The 25666-nt window shown below is 38.5% G+C and overlaps 1 protein-coding gene and 1 pseudogene across 5 annotated transcripts in view; one reads left to right on the forward strand and one right to left on the reverse strand.

Annotated features, from left to right (window-relative positions):
• EDA (ectodysplasin A) overlaps positions 1–25666 on the forward strand; it is a 625000-nt gene that overhangs the window by 376161 nt on the left and 223173 nt on the right. The gene's annotated exons all lie outside the window — the stretch shown is intronic.
• On the reverse strand, positions 18496–19219 carry LOC307095578 (small ribosomal subunit protein uS3-like; annotated as a pseudogene). The gene has a single exon. The product of its transcript is annotated as a small ribosomal subunit protein uS3-like (transcript).

A 25666-nucleotide genomic window follows, 5' to 3' on the forward strand; every position in this document is an offset into this window, starting at 1 on the left:
GACAGGTCGTTCGCTCCTAACAGTCACTTAGGCTTTTATATAGATTATAGCATTATGGAAATAAACTTTTGTACAGTAGATGAGTATTTTAAAGCAATGAATTCGTGAGATTTGTGGCATCTTCCACCCATGAGAGCTCTTAGTAACAAGAGATCTGGATAATAATGTTTTTTTGTGTGTGTGCTTTTTTTTTTTTTTATCTGAACTAGGCTGAGTATAGTCCCACCTAAAGGTAATGGAAAAGATATGGTTTCTACACCACTCTTTCAGTTTTGTCATTTTGCTTCTCTGACATTGAGAAGACAGAAAAATATTTTTCCTTTTTAAAAAAATTTTAATGAATTTATTGGAGTGACATCTATAATAATAAAAGGGTAATATGCAAATCGACCAAACGACCGAACAGCATAACAACCTTCCAGACGACCATGCATGGAAAACCCACTGGTGCCAGGCCAGCCAAAGTGGGTGCAATGCGATTGGTCGGGATCTGGCCTTCGCCCCATGATGGCCCTTCAGAGGGAGGCCCAGGCCACTGGCCAGTGGGACAATCGATCAATTGGGGGGCTCCAAGTTCGCCCCGAAGAGGGAATCCCAGGCCACTGACCGGCGGGTTGCGATGGGTGGGCAGGGCCTCCTTCTGCGGGGCATAATCAGAGAGGCCCAGGCTACCCTGTGGCAGTGCTTCAGCCGGTGGGTGGGCCTCCCTCTGCAGGGGGAATCCATCAAGGAGCCCTGGCCACGTGGGCAGGGCCTACCTCTTTGGGGCAATCAATTGTGGGGCTCCCAGACAGGGAGAAGGCACAAGCCAGGCTGAGGGACCCCCCCCCTCCAGTGCATGAATTTCGTGCACCAAGCCTCTAGTTAGTTAATAAAATTATATATGTTTCAGGGGTATAATTCTATAAAACATCATCTGTATATTGTATTGTGGGGTCACCACACCATGTCAAGTCTCCTTCCATCACCATATATCCACCCTATACCTTCTTCTATCTCTACCCTCCACCCTTTCTATTGATAATTACCATACTATTGTTTGTGTCTGTGAGTTTGTTTATGGTAGGTTTTTTTTGTTTTGTTTTGGTTTTTTTTGCTTAATCTCTTTACTTTTTTACCCGGTCCCCTACCATCTGACAGCTGTCAATCTGTTCTCTGTATATATGAGTCTATTTCTATTTTGTTTGTTTATTTTGATCATTTATACGTGAAATCATATGGTACTTATCTTTCTCTGACTGGCTTATTTCACTTAGCATAATACTCTCCAGTCCACCTATGCTGTTGCAAAATGTAAAACTTCCATTTTTTTTTTACAGCTGCATGGTATTCCATTGTTTAAATGTGCCACAGCTTTTTTATCCACTTATCTACTGATGGACACTTGGGCCGCTTCTAGATCTTGGCTCTTGTAAATAACACTGCCGTGAATATAGGGGTGCATATATTCTTTCTTTCATTTTTTAAAAATCCTCATCCAAGGATATTTTTCCATTGATTTTTAGAGAGAGTGGCAGAGAGGGAAAGACAGAGAAAAATATCGATGCGAGAGAAACACATCGATTGGTTGCCTCCTGCACACGCCTAAGCAGGGCCTGGGCTGGGAAGGAGCTGGCAACCAAGGTACATGCCCTTGACTGGAATCGAACCTAGGTTTCTTCAGTCTGCAGGCCGACACTCTTTCCACCAAGCCAAACCAGCTAGAGCTATTCTTTCAAATTAGTGGTTCGGATTTCTTCTGATATATTCCCAGAAGTGTAATCACTGGGTCATAAGGCAGTGCCATTTTTAATTTTTTGAGGATCCTTCATACTGTTTTTCATGGAGGCTGCAGCAATCTGCATTTCCACCAGTAGTAAACGAGGGTTCTCTTTTCTCCACATCCTCACCAACACTTGCTTGTTGATTTATTGATGATAGCCATTCTAACAGGTGTGAGGTGATATCTCATTGTGGTTTTAATGTGCATTTCCCTGATGATTAGTGACACTGGGCATCTTTTCATGTCTATTGGCCATCTGTATGTCCACTTAAGAGAAGTTTCTATTTAAGTTCTTTGCCCTAAAAAGTCACTTTTTATATTGGATTGTTTGTCTTCCTTTTGTTAAGTTGTATGAATTCCTTATATATTTAGCATATTTGCCCTTTATCAGATGTATCATTGGCAAATATGTTCTCCCCTACAGTGGGATCCCTTTTCATTTTTATGCTGGTTTCTTTTTCTGTGCAGAAGCTTTTTATTTTGATGTAGTCCTATTTGTTTATTTTCTCCTTTATTTCCCTTGCCCTAGGAGACGTATTGGCAAACATATTGCTATGAGAGATGTCTGAGATTTTGCTGCCTGTTCTCTTCTAGTATTTTTATGGTTTCATGACATATATATCCTAAGAAACCCAAGACACCAATAAGAAAGAGTGTATGCACCCCTATGTTCATAGCAGTGCAATTTAAAATAGCTAAAATCTGGAAAAAGCCCAAGTGCCCATCAATAGATGATTGGATAAATAAGCTGTGGTACATTTACCCAATGTAATACTATGTAGCAGTAAAAAAGATTGATCTCTTGCCCTTTGAGAAAGCATAGAGGGACCTGGAGAATATTATTCTAAGTGAAATAAGCCAATCAGAGAAAGACAAGTATCACATGATCTCACTCATATGTGGAATCTAATGAACAAAATAAACTGATGAACAAAATAGATCCAGAGATACATAAACATGCAACAGACTGTCAAATCTCCGAGTGAAGGGGGGTGTGGATGGGTGGGTGGGAATAGATTAACCAAAGAACTTAAATACATATATGCATAATCGATGGACACAGACAATATTGTGGTAAAGGCCTAGTGCAGGGGGAGAGTGCGGGTTAGGAGGGGTCATTTGGGGGAAAGAAAGGGTACATCTGTATAACTTCCAACAATAAAGATATTTTTTTAAAAAAAGAGATCAGTTTTTTTCTATCCCAACTTTGGTCTACATTAGCTGGATAAGTCAGTTGCCTTATCTGTGAAATAGGATGATAAGACTTGCTGTGCTTACCTCATAGATATACTTTCTAAACTATAAAGTACAATATATATGGAATGTGATTAATTTAATGAGACTTAATTAAAATGATGCAGAGTATACTAGTAAATGAGACAACCCCCTTACAAAAAAAGGGTGGAGAAGAAAAATATAATGAGAAATAAATGTGGTTTATAGTGTATTTGTAACCTACCCTTTTATGGTTTGTAGGCATCAAGAAAGGAATTTTGATACAATTATGACCCAATTGAGATGGAAAATTTGAAGACAGGATGAGAAAACCTTAAATATTCTCATGTCTTTTAAAGATAGACTCTAAAAAAACATTGATTGGGATCACTACTTTCTGACTTCGGAAAAAATCTAAATGGACTTTTGATTACCTCCTTTTATTAAATAGTGATAAATAAAGGACCTCCTCCTAGGCTGCTGTTATGTTGATCTCATAGAAATCAAGGTGTTTGAATTTCTGGTACAGAGTTATGCTCCCAAACATAAGTTAGTTTTCTCTGCCTTGGCAGAGCCATCCAGTACTCTCAGAGGGTGTGTATGTCTATCCCTTATACCTTAGCCTGGAGGACCATTAGACAAAATTTATCAGCCTACCAAATTATCATAAGCCCAGTCCTCCTAGACTTGGCGGAATAAATTCTGTAATGCAGATCTCCTTTTCTCAATAGTTTTAGGTTGTATCTCTGCAACTTTGGCTACCACTTTCATATGTTTCCCCTCTGCAGACATTAGTTTAGAACACTCCACATCTGCTTTTGTATCCAAAGTCCCATAAGCATAATTCATTCAATCCTATAAAATAAATGGCATGAAATGAGGATGATGAAACCTGCTGTAATGGTGACCAATGCGTTCTTTCCCACTGCCACCTACATAATTGACATCAGCTATAGCCTAGTTCCACTCATTGTTTCCAAGGAGCGACCTCAGTGTACTTTTCACCTCTTCAGGCTTAAATTTGATTCTCATGGAATGTGTAATTAAAAGTCTTGATTAGTGGAGAAGAATGAAATGAGGGAAAGGAAAATAAGTAATTATCACTGGTTGGTAAACTAATAAACTTAGTTTTTCATAGGACTCATAGAATAGCATGCAGAGTGTATTCAACTATAGTTATTCTCCTAGAAATTCTAGATATATTCAAGCATGTTCATATGTTAGGGTAGTTCTAGTTTAAACACAGTTCAACAGGAAAAAAACAATTCATTTTACATACATAATTTGAAACAAAGACTTTGGTTATATGGAAGTTTATGGGTAACCGTTCACATCTAGTTTTTTTACAGTTGGTTTTAGATATGGCCTTTTTTAACACAGGGATCTGTCTGAATCTTGGAGACTATATATATATATATCTTTATTATTGAAAGTATTACATAGGTCCTCCTTTTCCCCCCATTAACCTCTTCCAGCCCACTCCCATCCTCCCCGCAACCCCAGGCCCTCACCACCCCATTGACCATGTCCACAGGTTATACATATATGCATACAAGTTCATTGGTTGATCTCTTCCCACAAACCCTTCCCTGCCTTCACTCTGAGGTTCAACAGTCTGTTCATGCTTCTATGACTGTGGGTCTATTTTTTATCATCACTTTATTTGGTTCATTAGATTTCACATATCAGTGAGATCCTGTGATACTTATCTTTCTCTGACTGGCTTATTTCGCTCAGCATAATACTCTTCAAGTCCATCCATGCTGTTGCAAATAGTAAGAGTTCTTTCTTTTTTTAATTGCCATGTAGTATTCCATTTTGTAAATGTACCATAGTTGTTGTTTTTTATCCACTCATCTGCTGATGGGCACTTAGGCTGTTTCCAGATCTTAGCTATTGTAAATTGTGCTGCTATGAATATAGGGGTGCATATATCCTTTCTGATTGGTGTTTCTAGTTTCTTGGGATATATTCCTAGAAGTGGGATCACTGTGTCAAATGGGAGTTCCATTTTTAATTTTTTGAGGAAACTCCATACTGTTTTCCACAGTGGCTGCACCACTCTGCATTCCCACCAGCAGTGTACTAGGATTTCCCTTTTCTCTGCAACCTCGCCAACATTTGTCGTTGGTTGATTTGTTGATGATAGCCATTCTGACAGGTGTGAGGTGATATCTCATTGTTGTTTTGATTTGCATCTCTAGGATGATTAGTAACTTTGAGCATTTTTTCATATGTCTCTTGGATTTCTGTATGTCTGCTTTGGAGAAGTGTCCATTTAGGTTCTTTGCCTATTTTTTAAATTGGATTGTTTGTTTTCCTTTGTTAAGTTGTATGAGTTCCCTATATATTTTGGAGATTAACCCCTTATCAGATGTATCATTAGCAAATATATGTTCTCCCATGCAGTGGGCTCACTTGTTATTGTGTTGGTGGTTTCTTTTGCAGTGCAGAAGCTTTTTATTTTGATGTAGTCCCATTTGTTTATTTACTCCTTGGTTTCCATTGTCTTAGGAGATGTTTCAATAAACATATTGCTATGAGAGGTGTCTGAGATTTTGATGCCTATGGTTTCTTCTAGGACTTTTATAGTCTCACAACTTATATTTAAGTCTTTCATCCATTTTGAGTTTATTTTTGTGTATGGTGTAAGTTGATGGCCTTTCATTTTTTTTTGCATGTTCCTGTCCAATTTTCCCAGCATCATTTATTGAAGAGACTGTCTTTACTCCATTGTATATACTTCCCTCCTTTGTCAAATATTAATTGATCATAGTGGGTTGGGTCGATTTCTGGGTTCTCTGTTCTGTTCCATTGATCTATATGCCTATTCTTGTGCCATACCAGGTAGTTTTGAGAACAGTGGCTTTGTAGTATAACTTGATATGTGGTATTGTGATTCCTCCAACTTGGTTCTGCTTTCTCAAGATTGCTGTAGCTATTTGGGGTCCTTTTGGTTTCATATAAATTTTTGGAGTGTTGCTTCTAGATCTGTGAAATATGCCATTGGTATTTTAATAGGGATTGCATTGAATCTAGATTGCTTTGGGTAGTATGGACATTTTAATGATGTTGATTTTACCAATCCATGAACATAGTATATTCTTCTACTTGTTTATATCTTCCTCTATATCTTTTGTCAACATCCTGTAGTTTTCAGAGTACAGGTCTTTTACCTCCTTGTTTAAGTGTATTCTTAAGTATCTTAAGTTTTTTTGTTGCAATGGTAAATGGGATTGTTGTTTTTTTTAAATTTATCTTTCTGAAAGTTCACTCTTTGTGTATAAAAATGCTGTGGATTTTGGGGTGTTAATTTTGAATCCTGCTATGTTTCTTAATTCATTTAATAAATCTAGTGTGTGTGTTTTTTGAAGTCTTCAGGGTTTTCTTTATACAGTATCATGTAATCTGCAAATAATGAGTGTTTTACTTCCTCCTTTCCTATTTGGATGCATTTTTATTTCTTCTTCTTGTCTGATTGCTATAGTCAGGACTTCCAGAAATATGTTGAACAAGAGTAGTGGTTTTAGTTGTTGCCCATTGAGTATGATATTGGCTGTAGGTTTGTCATGTAAGGCTTTTATTATGTTGAAGTATGATCCCTCTATCCCACTTGCCTGACAGTTTTTTATTTAAAAAAAAAACGGTGTTGGATTTTGTTGAATGCTTTTTCTGCATCGATTGATATGATCATGTTATTTTTGTCTTGCAATCTGTTTATGTGCTGTATCACATTTATTTATTTGTGAATGTTGTACCAGCCTTGTATCCCTTGAATAAATCCCACTTGGCCATGATGTATAATCTTTTTAATGTATTGCTGGATCCAGTTTCCTAAAATTTTGTTGAGGGTTTTAGCATCTGTATTCATTAGGTTAATTGGCCTGTAGTTCTCTTTTTTTTGTCATGTCTTTATCTAGTTTTGGAATTAGGGTGATGCTGGCCTTATACAAAGAGTTTGGAAGTATTCCTTCCTCTTGAATTTTTGTAATAGTTTGAGGAGTAGAGGGGTTAGTTCTTCTTTGAATATTTGGTAAAACTCCCCTGTGAATCCGTCTGGACCAGGGCCTTTGTTTCCTGGAAGGTTTATTATTATTATTATTATTATTATTATTACTGCTTCAATTTCACCAGTAGTTATCAGCCCATTCAGGTTTTCTGATTCTTCCTGATTGAGTTTTGGCAGGTCATATTTTTCTAGGATTATGTCCATTTCTTCCAGGTTGTCCTGTTTGTTGGAATAAAGTCGTTCATAGTAACTTATTTCAATCCTTTCTATTTCTGTTGGGTCAGTTGTTATATCACTTCTTTTGTTGCTGATTTTGTTTATTTGGGTCCTCTCTTTTTGTTTGCGAGTGAGCTTGGCTAGAGCACCATCAATCTTCTTTATCCTTTCGAAGAACCAGCTCTTGGTTTTATTGATCTTTTATATTGTTTTCTTTTTGTCTCTATATAATTTATTTCCACCCTGATCTTTATTATTTTCTTCCTTCTACTTGTTCTGGGCATTGCTTGTTTTTCTTTTTCTAATTGTTTAATTTGTAGTGTTTGGTAACTTATTATCAGGTTTTCTTGTTTGTTTGTTTTTTGTTTGTTTTTTTGAGGTAGGCCTGTAGTGCTATAAACTTCCCTCTCAGGACTGCTTTCAATATGTCCCATAAGTTTTGGATTGTTGTATGTTCATTTTCATTTGTTTCCAGGATTTTTTTTAATTTCTTTTTTTATATCTTTGGTAACCCAGTCATTGTTTAATAGTATGCTTTTTAGCCTCCATGTATGTGATTGTTTTTGAGTGTTTTTATTTTAGCTGATTTCTAATTTCATGCCATTGTGGTCTGAGAAGATACTTGATATGATTTCAGTCTCCTTGAATTTGTAGAGACTTAGCTTGTGTCCTAACATGTGGTCTATCTTTGAAAATGTCCCATGTGCACTTGAGAAGAATGTATATTTGATAGGTTTGGGGTGGAATGCTCTGAAGATGTCAGGTAGTTTCATCTGTTCTAGAGTGTAATTTAGGATTGTTGTTTCCTTGTTGATTTTTTGTCTAAAAGATTTATCCATTGATGTAAGTGGGGTATTAAAGTACCTTACTATGGTTGTATTGCTGTCGATCTCTCCCTTGATATCCTCCAGAAGTTTTTTTTTATATATATATTTAGATGCTCCTATATTGGGTGAATATATGTTTATGAGAGTTATGTCCTCTTGTTGTATAGATCACTTTAGTATTATGTAGTGGTCTTCTTTATCTCTTGTTATGGCCTTCACTTTAAGGTCTATTTTGTCAGATATATGTATTGCTACCCCAGCTTTTTTCTCATTTCCATTTGCCTGAAAAAAATTTTTTCCATCCATTCACTTTCAGTCTGTGTGAGTCCTTTGTTCTGAGGTGGATCTCTTGTAGACAGCATATATATGGGTCATGTTTTCTTATCCATTCAGCTACTCTATGTCTTTTTATTGGAGCATTTAATCCATTTATGTTTAAGGTTATTGACTAGAGGCCTAATGCACAAAATTCATGCATGGGTAGGGTCCCTAGGCCTGGCCGGTGATCAGGGCCGATCTGTGGGGCAGCGCCGGCCCACTTGCTGGCCAGCCCTGCCCCCCGCCACCACACACTCGCCTGCCAGCCCTGCCCTCTGCCACCACCACTGGTCACCACACTCTGCAGGGCGACTGGCGGGGCAATTGGGGGTCCCCGCTAGAACCTGCCTTGACTGGTTTGGTGCCTGCAGGCTAGGGGCAGCTCCTGCATTGAGTGTCTACCCCTGGTGGTTAGTGCGCATCATAGCAACCGGTTGTTGCATCGGTCATTCCGCCATTCACTCAAGTTGCATATTAGGATTTTATTATATAGGATAGGTACTTGTTTGTAGCCATTTATATTCTTTATGCCTGTGTTCCTTATTCTTTTTCTATTTCTTCTTTTTACAATAGTCCCTTTTGCATTTATTGCATTGCTGGCTTGGTAGTAATAAACTCCCTTAGCCTTTTTTTTAGTCTGTGAAGCTCCTGATTTCACCTTGAATTATGAATGATAGCCTTCATGGATAGAGTTTTCTTGGATTCCATCCCTTGCTTTTCATCTCTTTGTATACTTCATGCCATTTCCTTCTGGCCTAATGTGTTTCTGTTAAGAAATTTGTTGATAGTGTTATGGTTAACTTTCTGTCTCTGGAAGCCTTTAAGATTCTTACTTTGTCGTTGACATTTGCCACTTTAATTATGATGAGTCTTGGTGTTGGTCTTTTTGGGTCCATTGTTTTTGGGACTCTGTGCTTCTTGGAGTTGTGTGACTGTTTTCTTCCGTAAGTCAGGGAATTTTTTGTCATTATTTCTTCAAACAGGTTTTCTATTCCTTGCTCACATTTCTCTCCTTCTGGCACCCCTATTATGCAGATGTTGTTTCGTTTCACATTGTCCCAAAGCTCCCTTAGACTCTCCTCCGGCTTTAAAAAATTTTTTTTTCAGTTGCTGCTCTGATTGGGTGTTTTTTCTACCTTGTCTTCTAACTCCCTGAACAGAGGAGGGAGAAAAGAAATGGGAAAACAAGAAGGAAAGATAAAATAAATACATTAAAAATGTGAATAGTTGAGAGAGCAGATAGGCCTAAATTTAGGAAGTAAAACAAGTTTAAAAATTAGGAGAGGAAAAGATCAAGAAAAGAGAGAAAAAAATTGAGTAGTGAAGAAAAAGAAAGGAGAAGGGGAATGGAGTAGGAGCAGGGAAGTAGAAATTAGATATATGAATAAACCAACAGAGACTAGAATAATAACACATCAATAAAGCAGATAAAGATCCATTTTTTTTTAAAAAAGTGAAGTGTCATTCGCTTCAGCTGAGTTTTAATGCCCCATAGGAACTGGTTTAGGACACCACTGTTCTGTTCTCTCTGCCAATTCTGGGCTTCCTGTTGGGTACTTAGGTGCTGACCACTGTCAGGTAACTGTCCTTTGGCTTTCAGCACCCTGATTGAAGCTCCAAGCGATCCACCCGTCCTCTGGTTACATCTGTCTCCACAGGCCTTGACTACAAGCAGGCAAGGCCAGTCTGTCTCTTTGCCTGTCTGCTAGTTGTCAATCTTAATCACTCAAGTGTCTGTTTCTGACAAGGGTTGAGGTGGATTGGTATTGTTCTGCTTTCAGGGAATAAGATGGGTGTGTGTTTTTTCCCTGACTCAGAGCTACTCCTCCATGAATGGCCCAAAATATTACTCTGCCCTTTGTTAACGTAAAAAATAACAACATTGAAACCTGTAAAGAACTTTTGTGAGTTTATTTGAGCCAAACTGTCGACATATGCCGGGAAGCAGAACCTCAATGAATTGAGATAATGCTCCAAAGAATGGCGGGTTACATTTGTATTTATACATTGCAATCAAAGGAGGGACATAGGTGGGTTACATGAAATTCATTGTGATGGAGGTGGGATAAAGCAAAGCGGTGGGAAACCCCTGGGATTGGATAAAAAGAAGAATGATGGACACTTAATTAGGTGAGTGCAGGAACAATTACCATGATAATGAAGGAATTTGTGGTATCTGTCCTGGCGCCCACCACATCTGGTTGTGCCCCAGGGGCTTCAGAAAAAATGGAAGTTACAAGTCACCCAGACATCTCACAGATATGTTATCTTAGAGTAAGGTGACCAGATTTTAACATTGGTAAAGTGGGACACCATTGACCCAGGGCGGGGGCGGGGGGGGGTTCTTGATTAAAAATTTGGTCTATATGGAGCAACAAAAATTTTCATAGAATGCAAAAATAGTATTGTAATATATATTTTTAAATTTCAACATAAGTACAATTTACAAATATCCTATCTAATAAAAGAGTAATATGCAAATTGACTGTCACTCCAAGACGCAAGATGGCCGCCCCCATGTGGTCAAAGATGGCTGCCCCCATGTGGACACAAGATGGCCACCACAAGATGGCCTGTAGGGGAGAGCAGTTGTGGGCAGTTAGGGGTGACCAGGCCAGCAGAGGAGGGCAGTTGGGGGTGACCAGGCCTGCATGGGAGGGCAGTTGGGGGTGACCAGGCCTACAGGGGAGGGAAGTTGGGGGGGACCCAGGCCTGCAGTGGAGGGCAGTTGGGGGGAGGACCAGGCCTGCATGGGAGGGCAGTTAGTGGGGACCAGGCCAGCAGGGGAGGGCAGTTGGGGGTGACCAGGCTGGCAGGGGAGGGCTGTTATGGGCAATCGGGATGGCCGGGGAGCTGTTAGGCATCAATCAGGCTGGCAGGAGAGTGGTTAGGGGGTGATCAGGCTGGCAGGCAGAAGCAGTTAGGGGCAATCAGGCAGAGGCAGGCAAGTGGTTGGGAGCCAGGCAGTTCTGGATTTGAGAGGGATGTCCAACTCCCTGTTTAGGCCCGATCCCAGCGGGATCGGGCCTAAATGGGTGGTCAGACATCCCTCAAGGGGTCCCAGATTGGAGAGGGTGCAGGCTGGGCTAAAGGACACCCCCCCCCCCGTGCACGAATTTCATGCACCGGGCTTCTAGTAATAAATAAAAATTATGTATAGTATTATTTTATTCTTTGGCATATTTCTCATTTGAGTGAATTTTTTTTAGTAGATTGCTGTCGTTGTTTAAAAGGTCATGAATTTGCCGTAACATAAGTTGTAAGTGTCATTTTCAAGGCCGGCGCTAAACTTTTTGCCGCCACTATAAAATATAAATAATACGAGTACTGTCTGCTAAATTCAAGAAAATGTATGTATTTATGAAGTAAATAAATAAATTACTTACCTAAATTATCTGAATAGCTGATTTGTAATGACATCACTTGTTTAACTAGCTTACTGGCATGCAGTACGATGTGTATCATCTTGAGAGACAGTTACAAAATGTTTTCGTCGTTGCCAATCCCAAAAAATGCCATTGTTCATTAAGTCCAAACAATGGTGGTCGAATTCTAACAACTGATCAACAATGCGAACTTTGATAAGCAGTTCTCGATAATCAGTTCTCAACAATTATTTGTTATTATTAAAGTTTAACATTATAAAATTAATAAAAATAATATAAAACTCATATCCTGGCTAAATAGCCACATGGCCGCTGAAAACCGTATATTCCCTTCCCGTTCTCCCGCCGTTCCCTAGCTTGTCGTGCATTCTTTCCAAAAATCAGGACTTTTTTAAAACGCCGCGGGACGCGGGACAAATTGTTAAAAATCGGGACTGTCCCGCCAAAAGCGGGACGTCTGGTCACCTTATCTTAGAGGCAAAAAGGCAAATGGGCTCAGGAAAGATCTAAGTTGATCTTTGTCAGGAAAAATATCGGCCTAGGACATGACTGCCCACTATAACCTGTTTGTAGTTAAATATTTAATTTTCAGACCATCGTTTGTGGTTATTTTAGGTCTCTGAGTTTTCAAGACTGCCACACAGGCCTCCCCTGAGCTTGTCAGGTTAGCATGTGGCTCCTTTCGTCTACACCTTGGTCAGTCAGAGATCCTTGTATGGAGACCAATGGGATTGGCTAGCAACCTGGAGTTTTTTATCAGTCTGGTTCCCAGAATAGTGGTGTGGATTGCCCATCTTCCAATCCAGTCACTGAGGGTTCCTTGGGAGTATTCAGACCCTTAACCTTGGCCTCTGCCTTTGTTTCCACTGTAAAGCTCAAAATGCAAGGTGTGCAGGCTGTATCTCCTGCCTTGAGGCTACCGGAAGGGGCTGACTCTTCTAGGGAGAAATGGCCACTTAGGTTTGGAAGCTTAAGAAGGTCACAATGCAGGATTCCTGGCCACATCTCCCTGCCCTGCTTCCTTCCTCAGGCACCTCAAATCCGTGCCTCCCTCCCTGCACCAAAGACTTGGGTGAGTGATTGCAATTGACAAATTCTGTGTTCTGAGTTTAGAGAATAAAAACAAAGACTAAACAAAACAAAAACAACAATGAAACTGATGTTTTCTCTCCCCCCAGCACTATGCCGCTTTTGCCTTGCAGGGGGCCACCTTTCGCAGGGCAGCCTTTTGAGGCTGTGATCTTAGGTTCAGACTCCATGGCTGCCTGCAGCCCTGCGCAGCCCTGCGGCTTTTCCTTTTCACAGTTGGGTGTTGTACGTTGTCTCCTCAGCTGGGTCTAATTTGTTAATTCTGGATGGATGTTCTCTGATTCTGTCCCCTTGGATATATTTTTCATACATTTGGCTAATTGGAACATGAGTGAAATTGGTCTCTGTTCTTTTGTGGCTTTTCAGAATACTTATTTTTCATTTTTCTCTTTGATGTGCTTTTGTCTCCCAGTGCCTAATTATAGCTTCAGCCTTACCTGTACAAGACTTTATTTGTCAAATACTTGACATCCTAAGGAGAATGTACAATTAGCAATGTTAGGTATCATTTCTTTGTTTGCCTTCATTTGCCAGGTTTAATTGGTTAGCCTTTGGCCTTGATCAAACCTATTAGCTTGAGAAGTTATAAAAGACTTTCCTTGGTCTGGAGTGGTAATAGCAAACCTCTAAGATGGCCCTAATTTATCCCATTTTACTGGTATGTTCACATCATTGTTTTTGTTCCTTCCCACAATGACTAGGACTTATCTGTGTAGTACACTGTGGAAATGGAGTGTGATTTTCAAGGCTAGGTCAGAAAAAACATTGAGTTGCTGGAGTTGCTCAGTGTTTGAGTGTCAGCCTATGAACTAGGAGGTCATGATTTGATTACCGTTCAGGGCACATGCCCAGGTTGTGGACATAATCCCCATTGTGGGGCATGAAAGCGGCAGCCAATCAATGAGTCTCTCTCATCATTGATGTTTCTATCTCTCTCTCCCTCTCCCTTCCTCTCTGAAATCAATAAAAATATTTTTTGAAATAACAACAACAACAAAAAAAACTGCCTCTTGGACACTTGTTCTGGAGAAAGCCAATGCCCTATCGTGAGGCTACTCAAGCATTCCATAGAGAGTCTAGAATTGAGGCCTCCTATGAATAACCAGAAAATAGCTGAGGTCTTCTGTGAGTTCACCATTTTAGAAGAATCCTCCACTCTCAGTTAAGTCTTTGGAGGACTGTAGCCCTAGCTGACATCTTGATTACACCTTATGAGAGACCGTTAGGACAGAACTACTTAGCTAAGCTGCTCCTGAATTTCAGATCCCAGAAAATGTGTGATATAATAAATATTTGTTGTTTTAGGACACTTAAGTTTTGGAGTCATTGGCTAAATAGCAATAGATAGCTAATACAGGAGTCAATGTTTGTTATGGTCAAGGAATTAGTTTTCAAATAAACAATTATTTTTAAAACAGGGATATAGAGAAATAGAACTCATGAAAGTTATACTTTTTTTCTTCATGTTATTGTTTGTGTTATTAATTCCATCAAGTACCAAAAAGAAATAAAATAGTTGAGAAGGGACTGCCTCTGTTAGAAAACAACAACAATGTGGTTCCTACCTTCACTGATTTGACTTATTAGTATTGAGAAGGAATAAACATTTGTTCCCATATTACCAAATATATAACTCCAGAAATATTTGGGAAATTCTGAGCACTGGGAAATCCACATTGATTTACAAAGTGTTGTATTGTAAATCATCGAATGAGAAACATTTATCTAATTAATTCCTGAGAAGTACTGAAAGTGTTGTATTGTAAATCATCGAATGAGATACAAGACGTCTTAATGAACCAATTAATTAAGAGTCACTTATTTCTCGCAGCCCAGAGGGAGGTGTCTTTTTCCAAATCTCTGAGCAACCCATACAGGAAGTTATTCCATATTTATACTCTTCAAGCCTCTTTGTTTGCAGATATTACAAAGGGCTCTATGTGAGTTATTGTTACAGACAGTTGTAACCTTGAATACATAATGAGTTTTTACTTGGCATAATTATTATCAGTATTAGTCTATTACATTGGATGGCTAGCTTGCAAGGTCAGGCAGTTAAGTTTATCTTTTTCTATTATTAGAACTAAAAACAAAGTCATTTTACAGAATAACAGACTGTCTTAAAGTGACAGAGTTTACAGGACTAGGGACTATCTAACAATAGCAGAGAATTCAAACAGCAGTTTTATACAAGATGGAGATTACTATGCTTCAAAAGAAAAATTTTAAAATATATTTTTATTGATTTCTGAGAGGAAGGGAGAAGGAGAGAGAGAGCGAAACATCAATGATGAGAATCATTGATCAGCTGCCTCCTGCATGCCCCACACTGGGATCAAGCCCGCAACCTGAGCATGTGCCCTGACCAGGAATCGAACCATGGCCTCTTGGTTCATAGGTTGATGCTCAACCACTGAGCAATACCAGATGGGCCTGAAAGAAAATCTTGGTCTCTTCAGATTCCAGGGGGGGAAATGTGCTTTGGAACCCACTGATACTATCTATCCCCAAACTTTATTGCTCCCTCACTTGTACCTAATAATTTTCACTGCATAATTGAATGAAGTGAGCAGAAAATTAATGAGTATGTGAAAGTAGAAGAGACTTAAGTAGCTTGTTCAGATGTTAATGAGAGTAGAGGACTGGTACTTTTGAACAGTTGGTTGATATGAGAATCATCCTGTGGAATGGAATTTGGAAAAATGAAGTGGAACCCAGGGCTGTGATAAGAATTATTGATGTTTATTGAGATATCCAATATAGAAGTAATGCAAGTACCTTTTTAGCATCAATGAGCAAGGTTCTTTAAGGACATTTAACCCTCAGTGGCCTGTGCTAGATATACCAGATATTTGGACAAGCAAGGTTTCCAAAATATTGGGAGAACTGATAAATCAATGCCTACTATTCAAGTTTTTAAATTAACATACAGTACAATGTACTTTTTTGGGAGGAGGAGAGTTGCACCATTCTATGAGTTTTAATACATGTATAGATAGATTCATTTAACTACTACCACAGTAAGATTCAGAACAGTTCCATCACTCAAAAAAAACCCTCTTTTGTAGTACCTGTTTCTATTCATAGCTACCTGTTTCCACTTATCCCTAGCAATCACTGATCTGTGCTGTCACTGTAGTTTTGTCTTTTCAAGCATCCTATATAATAAAAGAGTAATATGCATATAGACTGAATGCCTGAATGACCAGATTACTGGCAGCCTTTCACCCCAGCTGGCCCTGCCCCCCAGTGGGCATCCCCACCTGGATCGGGGGCAGGGCCAGCTGGCAAACCTCCTGCAGACCCTTGCCCTGGCCAGCCCTGCCCCCAATCGCCCTCCCACCCCCGGCCCCAGCCGGCCCACCCAGCTGGACTCCACCAGTGCATGAATTTGTGCACCAGGCCTCTATTATATAAATACTAGAGGCCCGATGCACGAAATTTATGCAAGGGACTCAGCCCTCGCAGCCCCGGCTTCATCCAGAAGGTAGGTCTGCTGTTTGGCCGTCCAGTCTAATTAGCATATTATGCTTTTATTATTATAGATATGTAAATGCATAAATTCAGCATGTAGCCTTTTAAAACTGGTGTATTTCATTCAGCATAATGCCTTTGAGATTCGTCTAACTTTTCCCTTTTTCATCTGTACCTCCACTACATCCTATTCATCATTCCAATTTTGCTGAGTAGTATGCCTCAGTATGAATGTACCAGTTTGTTTATCCACTCACACATTGATTGACATTTGGGGGGGCGGTATAAAAGTTAATATTTACTTATAATGAGAAAATAAATTACAAAAAAATACAGTTTTTTAGAAACTGACACCAAAACATCCCAAAATCTGGAGCACTAATGTATAAATATTATATACCATTATGAATATATTATAACATATATCATTAATTAACAGTTCATCATAATTCTATACTTTTTACTACGTATTTTTACTACCTGTTTTTTTTAATTGTAAGAACACTTCATATGGAATCTACCTCTTAACAATTTTTTAAGTGTATAATACTGTATTATTATCTGTAGGCACAATGTTATAGAACTGAGATCTAGAACTTAATCATCTTGTATAACTGAAACTTTATATGCATTGAAGAACAACTCATATTCCTCCTCCCACCATCACCTAAAAACAACCGGCTACTTTCTGATTCTATGAATCTGACTGCTTTAGATGCCTCAAATAAGTGGAATCATGCAGTATTTGTCATTCTATATCTGGCTATTTCACTTAGTATAATGTCCTCCAGATTCATCCACATTGTCCCAAATGGGAGGATTTCTTTTTCTTTTAAGGCTAATCATATTCCACTGTATCTATATACTACATTTTTAAAATCTATTTATCTGTTGAAATGCATTTAGGTTGTTTTCACACCTTAGCTATTATGAATAATATTATAATGACCATGAGAATATTCTCACCAACACCCATCTCTTGTTTTTTTAAATCCCCACCTGAGGATATGTTTTTCAGTGATTCCAGAGAGAGAGAGAGAGAAGGGAGGGGAAGGGAGGGAAGGAGACGGGAGGGAAGGGAAGGGAGGAACATTGATCAGTTGCCTCCCACACGCACCCTGAACAGGGACCAAAACTGAAACCTGGGTATGTGCCGTGATCAGGAATCAGGGGATTATCTCTTGTTTTTTGTTTAATAATTGCCATCTTAGGTGTAAGATAACATCTTAATGTGGTTTTGATCTGCATTTCACTGATGATTAGTGATTTTGAACATCTTTTAACTTACTTGTTGCCCATTTGTATGTCTTCTTTTGAGAAATGTCTATTCAAGTCCTTTGCCCATTTTTATTTTATTTTATTTATTTTTATTTTCTTTTATTTTTTTGCCCATCTTTAAATTGGGTTCTGTTTTTGCTGTAACAGTTCCTTATATATTTTGAATATTAATCCCTTATAAATGATAAGATTTGCAAATACCTTCTCCCATTTTGTAGGTTGCTTTTCACTCTGTGAGGTTCCTTTCCTGTGCAGAAAGCATTTAGCTTGATGTAGTCCCATTTGTCTCTTTCCTTTTGATGCTTGTTCTTTTGGTGTCAAATCCAAGAAATCATTGCTTTTGACCAGAGATTTTCACCCAGTGTGCTGCAAGAATTTTTAAAACGTGCAATGCCTGACTGTTTAGTCAGGGGCACTGACCTCTTTTCCCTTAGATTGTCAAATAAAAAAGTGCCAACAACCAACACAACAGCAATAATCTAATATGAATGCCCTGTCTTGAACCATAAATATATAGGTCATATAATAAGGTTGCATCTAATTAGTTAATTTTTAGTACCAGAAATCCTTTCATACAAGTATAGGCACCTCATTTTTTAAACAGTCACTTTGGGTAGGTAATTACTATTATTTTTTTAGCAAATTAATCAAAACTAATCGCTGTATTTTTGATTTTGGGAATATGAGTTGTTCTTCAATGCATATAAAGTTTCAGTTATACAAGATGATTAAGTTCTAGATCTCAGTTCTATAACATTGTGCCTATATTTTGTCATATCGTTAAAAGATATGTTTTTTGGTGTACTGCAGAATTTTAGTAATTAGTTTATGGGGCTTTTTATTTTTCTTTTAAAATATTTTTATTAAAGGTCTTTATAGAATAACATGCAGACTCCAGATCCAACTGTGAAGGAGACCCTGTTATGCTGTGGTTACTGGCTGAGGCATGGCAGGAGGCTCTAGCTTCCCACTCCTCTGTTCTGAGATTGGGGTGGGCAGTATCTCATTTTGGGTTCCACAGTGCTCACATGGTCAGGCAGGAGCTTCTTAGGGCGTCTCTTACCATTTGGGTCCCAAGGAAGCATGGTCTTCACTTTGAAACCCAGCACACACTGCCTGAGCAGCACATGGCGCACGGCAGTGTCAACATAGTAGTTAACAGGGTCCCCATCAGACCATTAACAAATTTCATGGATTTAGCTCTCTGTCCTCGGTGTTTCCCAGACACCATGATCTCACAGCCTTTGGCCCTACTCTCTATAATGAACTGCAGCATGCCATAGCACACCCACCACCCAGCAAAGCCTCCTAGAAGTTTATAATGCAGAGATTCTGCCTGGGCAATGGCACATAGACCTCTTGTAGCCACAGTTTCATCATAAAAATCTGCACTGCCCTCAGGATTACCAAACTTCTTCTGAACCATGGCAGTCAATTCCCATAATTGTTGGCCTGTTTCACCAAGAACATTCTGCATCCAGGTGGCCCAAATAATAATTTCTGTCTTGGTTGGTGTAACTTGGACCTTAACTCCAGAGTAGCCATCTTCAGCCAGCTCCTGAGTGAGAAACTCGTTCAGTTCAGCTTTGATGATGCCATCAGCAACAAACTTCCTCTTCTTGGAAATTTTCACAGCCATCTTGCTGCCCTGCACCATGAAAAGGAAAGTAATTAGTTTATGTTTGCCATGAGATGGAAAAGGTTGAAAATTGCTGCTTTAGGCCAGTATCATGAAGCTTTGTCCCTATGTTTTAAGTTTTACAATTTCAGGTCTTACATTTAAGTCTTTAATCCATTTTGAGTTGATTTTTGTATATGATGTAAGATAAGGGTCCAATATCATTCTTATGCATGTGGATATCCAGGTTTCCCAGTACCATTTGTTGAAGAGAGTATCTTTTCCCAATTGTACATTCTCGACAGCTTGGTCAAAGATGAGTTGACCATATACTCATGGGTTTATTTCTGAGCTTTCTGTTCTATTCCATTAGTCTATATCGCTGGGTTTTGTTGTTTTGGGTAATACTATACAATTTAAATTACTATAGCTTTGTAATATATTTTGAAATGAGGAAGTATGATGATTTCATCATTGTTCTTCCTTATCAAGATTGCTTTGGCTATTCAAGCTCCTTGTAGTTCCATATGAATTGCTTTTTATTCTATTTCTGTAAAAAATTGCCTTTGTGATTTTGATATTGATGCATTGACTCTATAATTGTGTCAAGTAGAATAGACACTTATAATAAGTCTTCCAATCTATAAACATGGGATAATTTTCCATTTATTTGTGGTTTCTTTAATTTTCATCAATGTTTTATAGTTTTCAGCCATAGAAATCTTTCACCTCCTAAGTTTATTCCTAAGTGTTTTATTATTTTTTTTTACTATTGTAAATGGGACTGTTTTCATAATTTCCTTTTCAGTTAGCTCATAAGCCTATAGCAAAGTAACTGATTTTTATATGTTCATTTTGTATCCTGTAACTTTATTGAATTCATTTATGTTATATAACAGATTTTTTGTGGATTCTTCAGAGTTTGCTACATATATGATCATGTCATCTGAAATCAGATCATTTTACTTCTTCCTTTCCAATTTGGATACCTTTTACTTATTTTTATTTTCTTGCCTAATGGCTTTGGCTAGAACTTCAAGTACAGTGTTTAATATAAATGATGAGAGTGGGAATCTTTGCTTTGTTCCTGATCTTAAAATAAGTACTTCAATTTTTTCACCACTGAGTATTATGTTAGCTTTGGGTTTTTCTTATATGGCCTTTATTATAATTTATTGAGACAAATGAAAAGGAAAACACAACATACCAAAATTTATAGGATGTAGCAAAAGCAGTACTAAGTGGAAGTTTATTACAATAAATGTCTACATTAAGAAAGATCTTAAATAAGCAAAGTAACTTTACATCTCAAGAAACTAGAAAAAGAAAAACAAACTAATCCCAAAGTTAGCAGAAGCAAGTAAATAAAGATTAGATAAATTAAATACAAAATAGAAATTTATTAGAAAAAATCAATAAAACTCAGTTCTTTTGAAATGATAAATAAATAAGCCCTTTGTTAGTCTAAATAACAAAAAGGGAAAGAAGACATAAGCAAAATCAAAACTGAAAGAAGAGACATTGCAACTGATGCCACAGAAATACAAAATATTATGAGTGACTACTATGAACAGTTATATGCCAACAAATTGGATACCTTAAAGAAATTGAAAAATTTCTAGATACAACCTACCAAACTGAATCATGGAGAAATAGAATATCTGAACAAACCAATAAAGGATGTGTATGTTACTTTTTTTAAAATAGCATATCCATTCTTTCTTGTAGTTTAAGTCTCTTTGCTGAAATTACCCATATGTCTTTTCATGTTGTCCACCTTTTTAGTACTGTCTGACATATTAACTTTGGTTGTTTTATGTTTCCACATCAGAGCCTGGTTCTATTAATTGTTCTGTCTCTTTTTTAATATATTTTATCAATTTTTTACAGAGAGGAAGAGAGAGGGATAGAGAGTTAGAAACATCAATGAGAGAAAAACATTGATCAGCTGCCTCCTGCACACCCGCTACTGGGGATGTGCCCGCAGCCAAGGTACATGCCCTTGACCAGAATCAAACCTGGGACCCTTCAGTACGCAGGCCGACGTGCTATCCACTGAGCCAGACCGGTTAGGGCAATTGTTCTGTCTCTTGATAATGGGTTGTTTACCTCCTTAAGTGTGGGTGTGTGTTTGCATCTCACAATCAATATTTGATTGCAGACCTTGTGTGTAGGACAATAGGAATTGACAAACAATCATCATCTTAAAAGGGAACAGTCATCTCTATGTTTACTATTGCCCATAGCAATTAAATATTTAAAGTGTTGCTAAAGTAAATAGAGCTACTTCTATTGAAGAATATTATTGCTGTGCTGTGCTTGACTAACCTTAAATAATTATGACCTTTTCATATTTATTTCACTTCAATGTACATTGCTCACAGAACTTATAGTGTCAAAATAAGTATTTTAGATATATTAATAAAGATAATAGTAGCTATAGCAAGGAGTAACTAAATGCAAAGTGACATCTGTGCTAAGATAGTTGGTTGGCCTTTCCTAGTATACTTAACATTTGAAACAGAAAAAGTTTTAAAAACTAGTAAATTGAGGGATATATACGTGAAATATTTCACTTTCTCTTTTTAGCTCTTTTAAAATAGAAAATAATTCACTTACCATATAATTCACCTATTTAAGGTGTACGGTTCATAGGTTTTTAGTATATTCACTGAGTTGTGCAACTATTACCATAATCTAATTTTAAAATATACTCATCTCCCCAACAAGTGAGTTATACCTAGCTGTTAGCTGTTATTCCATATTCCCACACCTCCCTAAACCCTAGGCAAACATTAATCTACTTTCTATCTCTATAGATTTGCCTATTCTGGATATTTCATATAAAAATTGAATCATATAAAATATTGTCTTTTTGTGATTGGCTTCTTTGACGTAGCATAATATCTTCAAGGTTTACCCAGGTCATATTATGACGCAAAACTTTATTCTATTTTATTGGCAAACAATAATCTAGTGTATGAATATTCCACATTTGTTTATCCATTCATTGTTTGAAGGGCATTTGGATTGTTTCCACCTTTTGACTATTGTGAACAGTGGTATCTCATAGTTTTGATTTGTATTTCCCTAGTGATTAGTGATGTTCAGCTTGTTCATGGGCTTTTATTGCTTGTTTGTATATATTCTTTGGAGAAATAGCTATTCAAATCCTTTGCCCAATTTTTGTTTTTTGTCTTTTTTATTGATTTTAAGATTTCTTTATATATTTTGTATACAAGTCCACTGTCAAATATATGACTGTAAATATTTTCTCTGATTCTTCTATTTTACCTTAAAATACAAAAAATTTTACTTCTGATGAAGTCTAATTTATCTATATTTTGTTTTTGTTGCTTGTACTTTTAGTATTATACCTAAAAATCCATTTCCTAGCTGAAGGTCATAAAGATTTATTTTTTTTCTTTTAGAAGTTTTATTGTTTTAGCACTTTAATTTCAGTCTCTATGATCTACTTTAGGTCTTTATAATCTACTTTGAGTTAATTTTTGTTTATGGTATGGCATAGGAATCCAACTTCATTCTTTTGCATGTGGATATTCAGTTGCCACAGTACCATTTGTTGACTGTTCTTTCTTCATTTATTTATCTTGACATCCTCTTCCCCTTTCTTTAATTCAAAGTGAGTGCACAAAATTAAAACCACAATGAGATATCTCCTCACACCTGTTAGAATGGCTACCATCAATAAATAAACAAACAACAAGTTTTGGCAAGGATGTGAAGAAAAGGGTACCCTTGGCACTGTTGGTGGGAATGCAAATTGGAACAGCCACTGTGGAACATAGTATGGAGGTTCCTCAGAAAATTAGAAATGGAATTACTGTATGACTCAGCAATTCCACTTCTGGCTATATATACAAAGAAAGCCAAAACACTAACTTGAAAAGATATATGCAAGTCTGTGCAGGAGAGATCCAAGATGGCAGTGTAGATAAACATCTGGGCTGCTGCCGTCCACAACAATTTCCAAAACTACAACTAAAAGACAGAACGTCTATCACCCAGAACCACGGGAAAGCTGGCTGAGCGGAACCTCTACAACTAGACCGAAAGAGACGGGCGTAACCAGGGCACAAACACTGAAAAACTGAGGTACAGGGGAGTGCACGGGTGATACGAGCTGGTGGTGGAACCCAGCTGGAGGCAGGCGTTGCTTTCTTCAATCCGAAGAGAGACAAGCCCCCAGTCTCTCTGAAATCCAGTTTTAGGGGAGAGACTGGGCTGTCTGCCATTGGGTCGGAGTGAGGGTGGCTTACTAGCAGAGCTGCGTGGAGGTAGAATTGTTGGCTGCGCCGGGGCGTGAGACGGCGGGGACGCTGTCAGAGGCGGCTCATTGCCAGTCATTGCTGTTTGCCATGCCCTGGCCTAGTGATGCCCTGAGACTCCGCCCCGCACAGTCTACAAACACACCAAAGCTCCTAGCAGCGGCTTTTGCATATGAATGGCCTTCTCTATTGCAATTTAAACTAGTAAACCTGCAACCTGGTACAGACAGCTCCAAGGCCTCCAAGCTCCAAGCAGGGAGGAGAAGAAGGCAGTTCTCGCTGTAGCTCCTGCAGGGTAGCCTCAGACAGCAGCTGAACTGCACCCCATTGGAGATTCAGAAGCCAATGCACCTAGTGGTCAGTGTGAGGCACCAGATTTCAACTCCTCACATCCATAAGTGACACATTCGGGAGGCGGACTCAGTGAGCACCAAAGCCCCACTCAAACAAGCCCTGTACCACAAACGTGTCTCCAGCGCAGCAGTGCTTCCATTATAGACACAGCAGGTCCTCACAGCCAATTGGCCTGAAGATCAATTCCTCCCAGTGTACCAACAGTAATCAAGGCTTTTAACTACACCAAGACTTTCCACTCAGCCCACAAAGGGGTGTACCAAGAGCAACCACGTAGGGTGATTGGGGAAGCTGAGGTACCGGCCCCTATAGGTCACTGACCACACAAAGCCACTCCATCGACACAGGGAGGCAGCCAAAATGTGGACACACCGAAGTATGTCACGAATAGGAGAGATGGAGGAAAGTAAACTACTGGACGACACAGTGTTCAGAACCACATTTATAAGGTTACTCAAGAATCTTCTAAAAACCGCTGATAAACTTGAAGAGACCTTCAAGGACCTTAATGAGAATACGAAAAAATGGAAAAGGACCAGTCAGAAATTATGCATACACTGTCTGAAATAAAGAATATACAGAAACTCAACTGTAGACCACCGTACCCCAAGAGTCAAACCAAAGATCTGGAATATGAGGAAGAAAAAAACACCCAACCAGAGAGGTGGAAAGAAAGAAGAACCCAAAAGTGTGAAGATAGCGTAAGGAGCCTCTGGGATGGCTTTAAGCGTACCAACACCCAAATTTTTGGGGTTCTAGAAGAAGAGAGAGAGCAAGATACTGAAAACCTATTTGAAGAAATAATGACAGAAAACTTTCCTCACCTGGTTAAAGAAATAGACTTATAAGTTCAGGAAACGCACAGAACCCCAAACAAGAGGAATCCAAAGAGGACCACACCAAGACACACCATAATTAAAATGCCAAGGGCAAAAGACAAAGAGAGAATCTTGAAAGCAGCAAGAGAAAAACAGTTAGTTACCTACAAGGGAGTACCCATACGACTGTCAGCTGATTTCTCAACAGAAACTATGCAGGCCAGACGGAAGTGGCAAGAAATATTCAAAGTGATGAACAGCAAGAACCTACAACCAAGAATACTCTACCCAGCAAAGCTATCATTCAGAATTGAAGGTCAGACAAAGAGCTTCACAGACAAGAAAAAGTTAAAGGAATTCATCACCACCAAACCAGGATTACATGAAATGCTGAAGGGTATTCTTTAAGAAGAAGAAGAAGAAAAAAAAGGTAGATGTAAAAATTATGAACAACAAAAAGACATCAAATACATACCTACCAACAAGTGAATCTAAAAATCAAGTGAATAAAAAATCTGAAGAACAGAATGGACTGGTGAATATAATAGAATCAGGGACATAGAAAGGGAGGGGATGGACAATTCTCAGGGGGAAGGGGGCCTGAGGGGTGCAGGAAGAGATTGGACAAAAATCTTACACCTATGAAGACAGTGGTGGGGGGTAAGGGCATGGGGTGGGGTGGGGAATCAGGTGGAGGGGAGCTATGGGTGGGGGGGAGAGGAACACCTGTAATAATCTGAACAATAAAGGTTTATTTAAAAAAAGATATATGCATTCCCATGTATGGTGCAGTGTTATTTACAATAGTCAAGATATGGAAGCAACCTAAGTGTTCATCAATAGACAATTGGATAAAGAATATGTGGTACATATATACAACGGAATATGACTTGGCCATAAAACATGAAATATTACCACTTGTGACAGCATGAATGCACCTAGAGGATATTATGCTAAGTGAAATAAGTCAGACAAAGAAAGACAAATACCATATGATTTCACTTATATGTGGA

This window comes from Cnephaeus nilssonii, assembly GCF_951640355.1.
Source record: "Cnephaeus nilssonii genome assembly, chromosome: X".
Classification (NCBI taxonomy): domain Eukaryota; kingdom Metazoa; phylum Chordata; class Mammalia; order Chiroptera; family Vespertilionidae; genus Cnephaeus; species Cnephaeus nilssonii.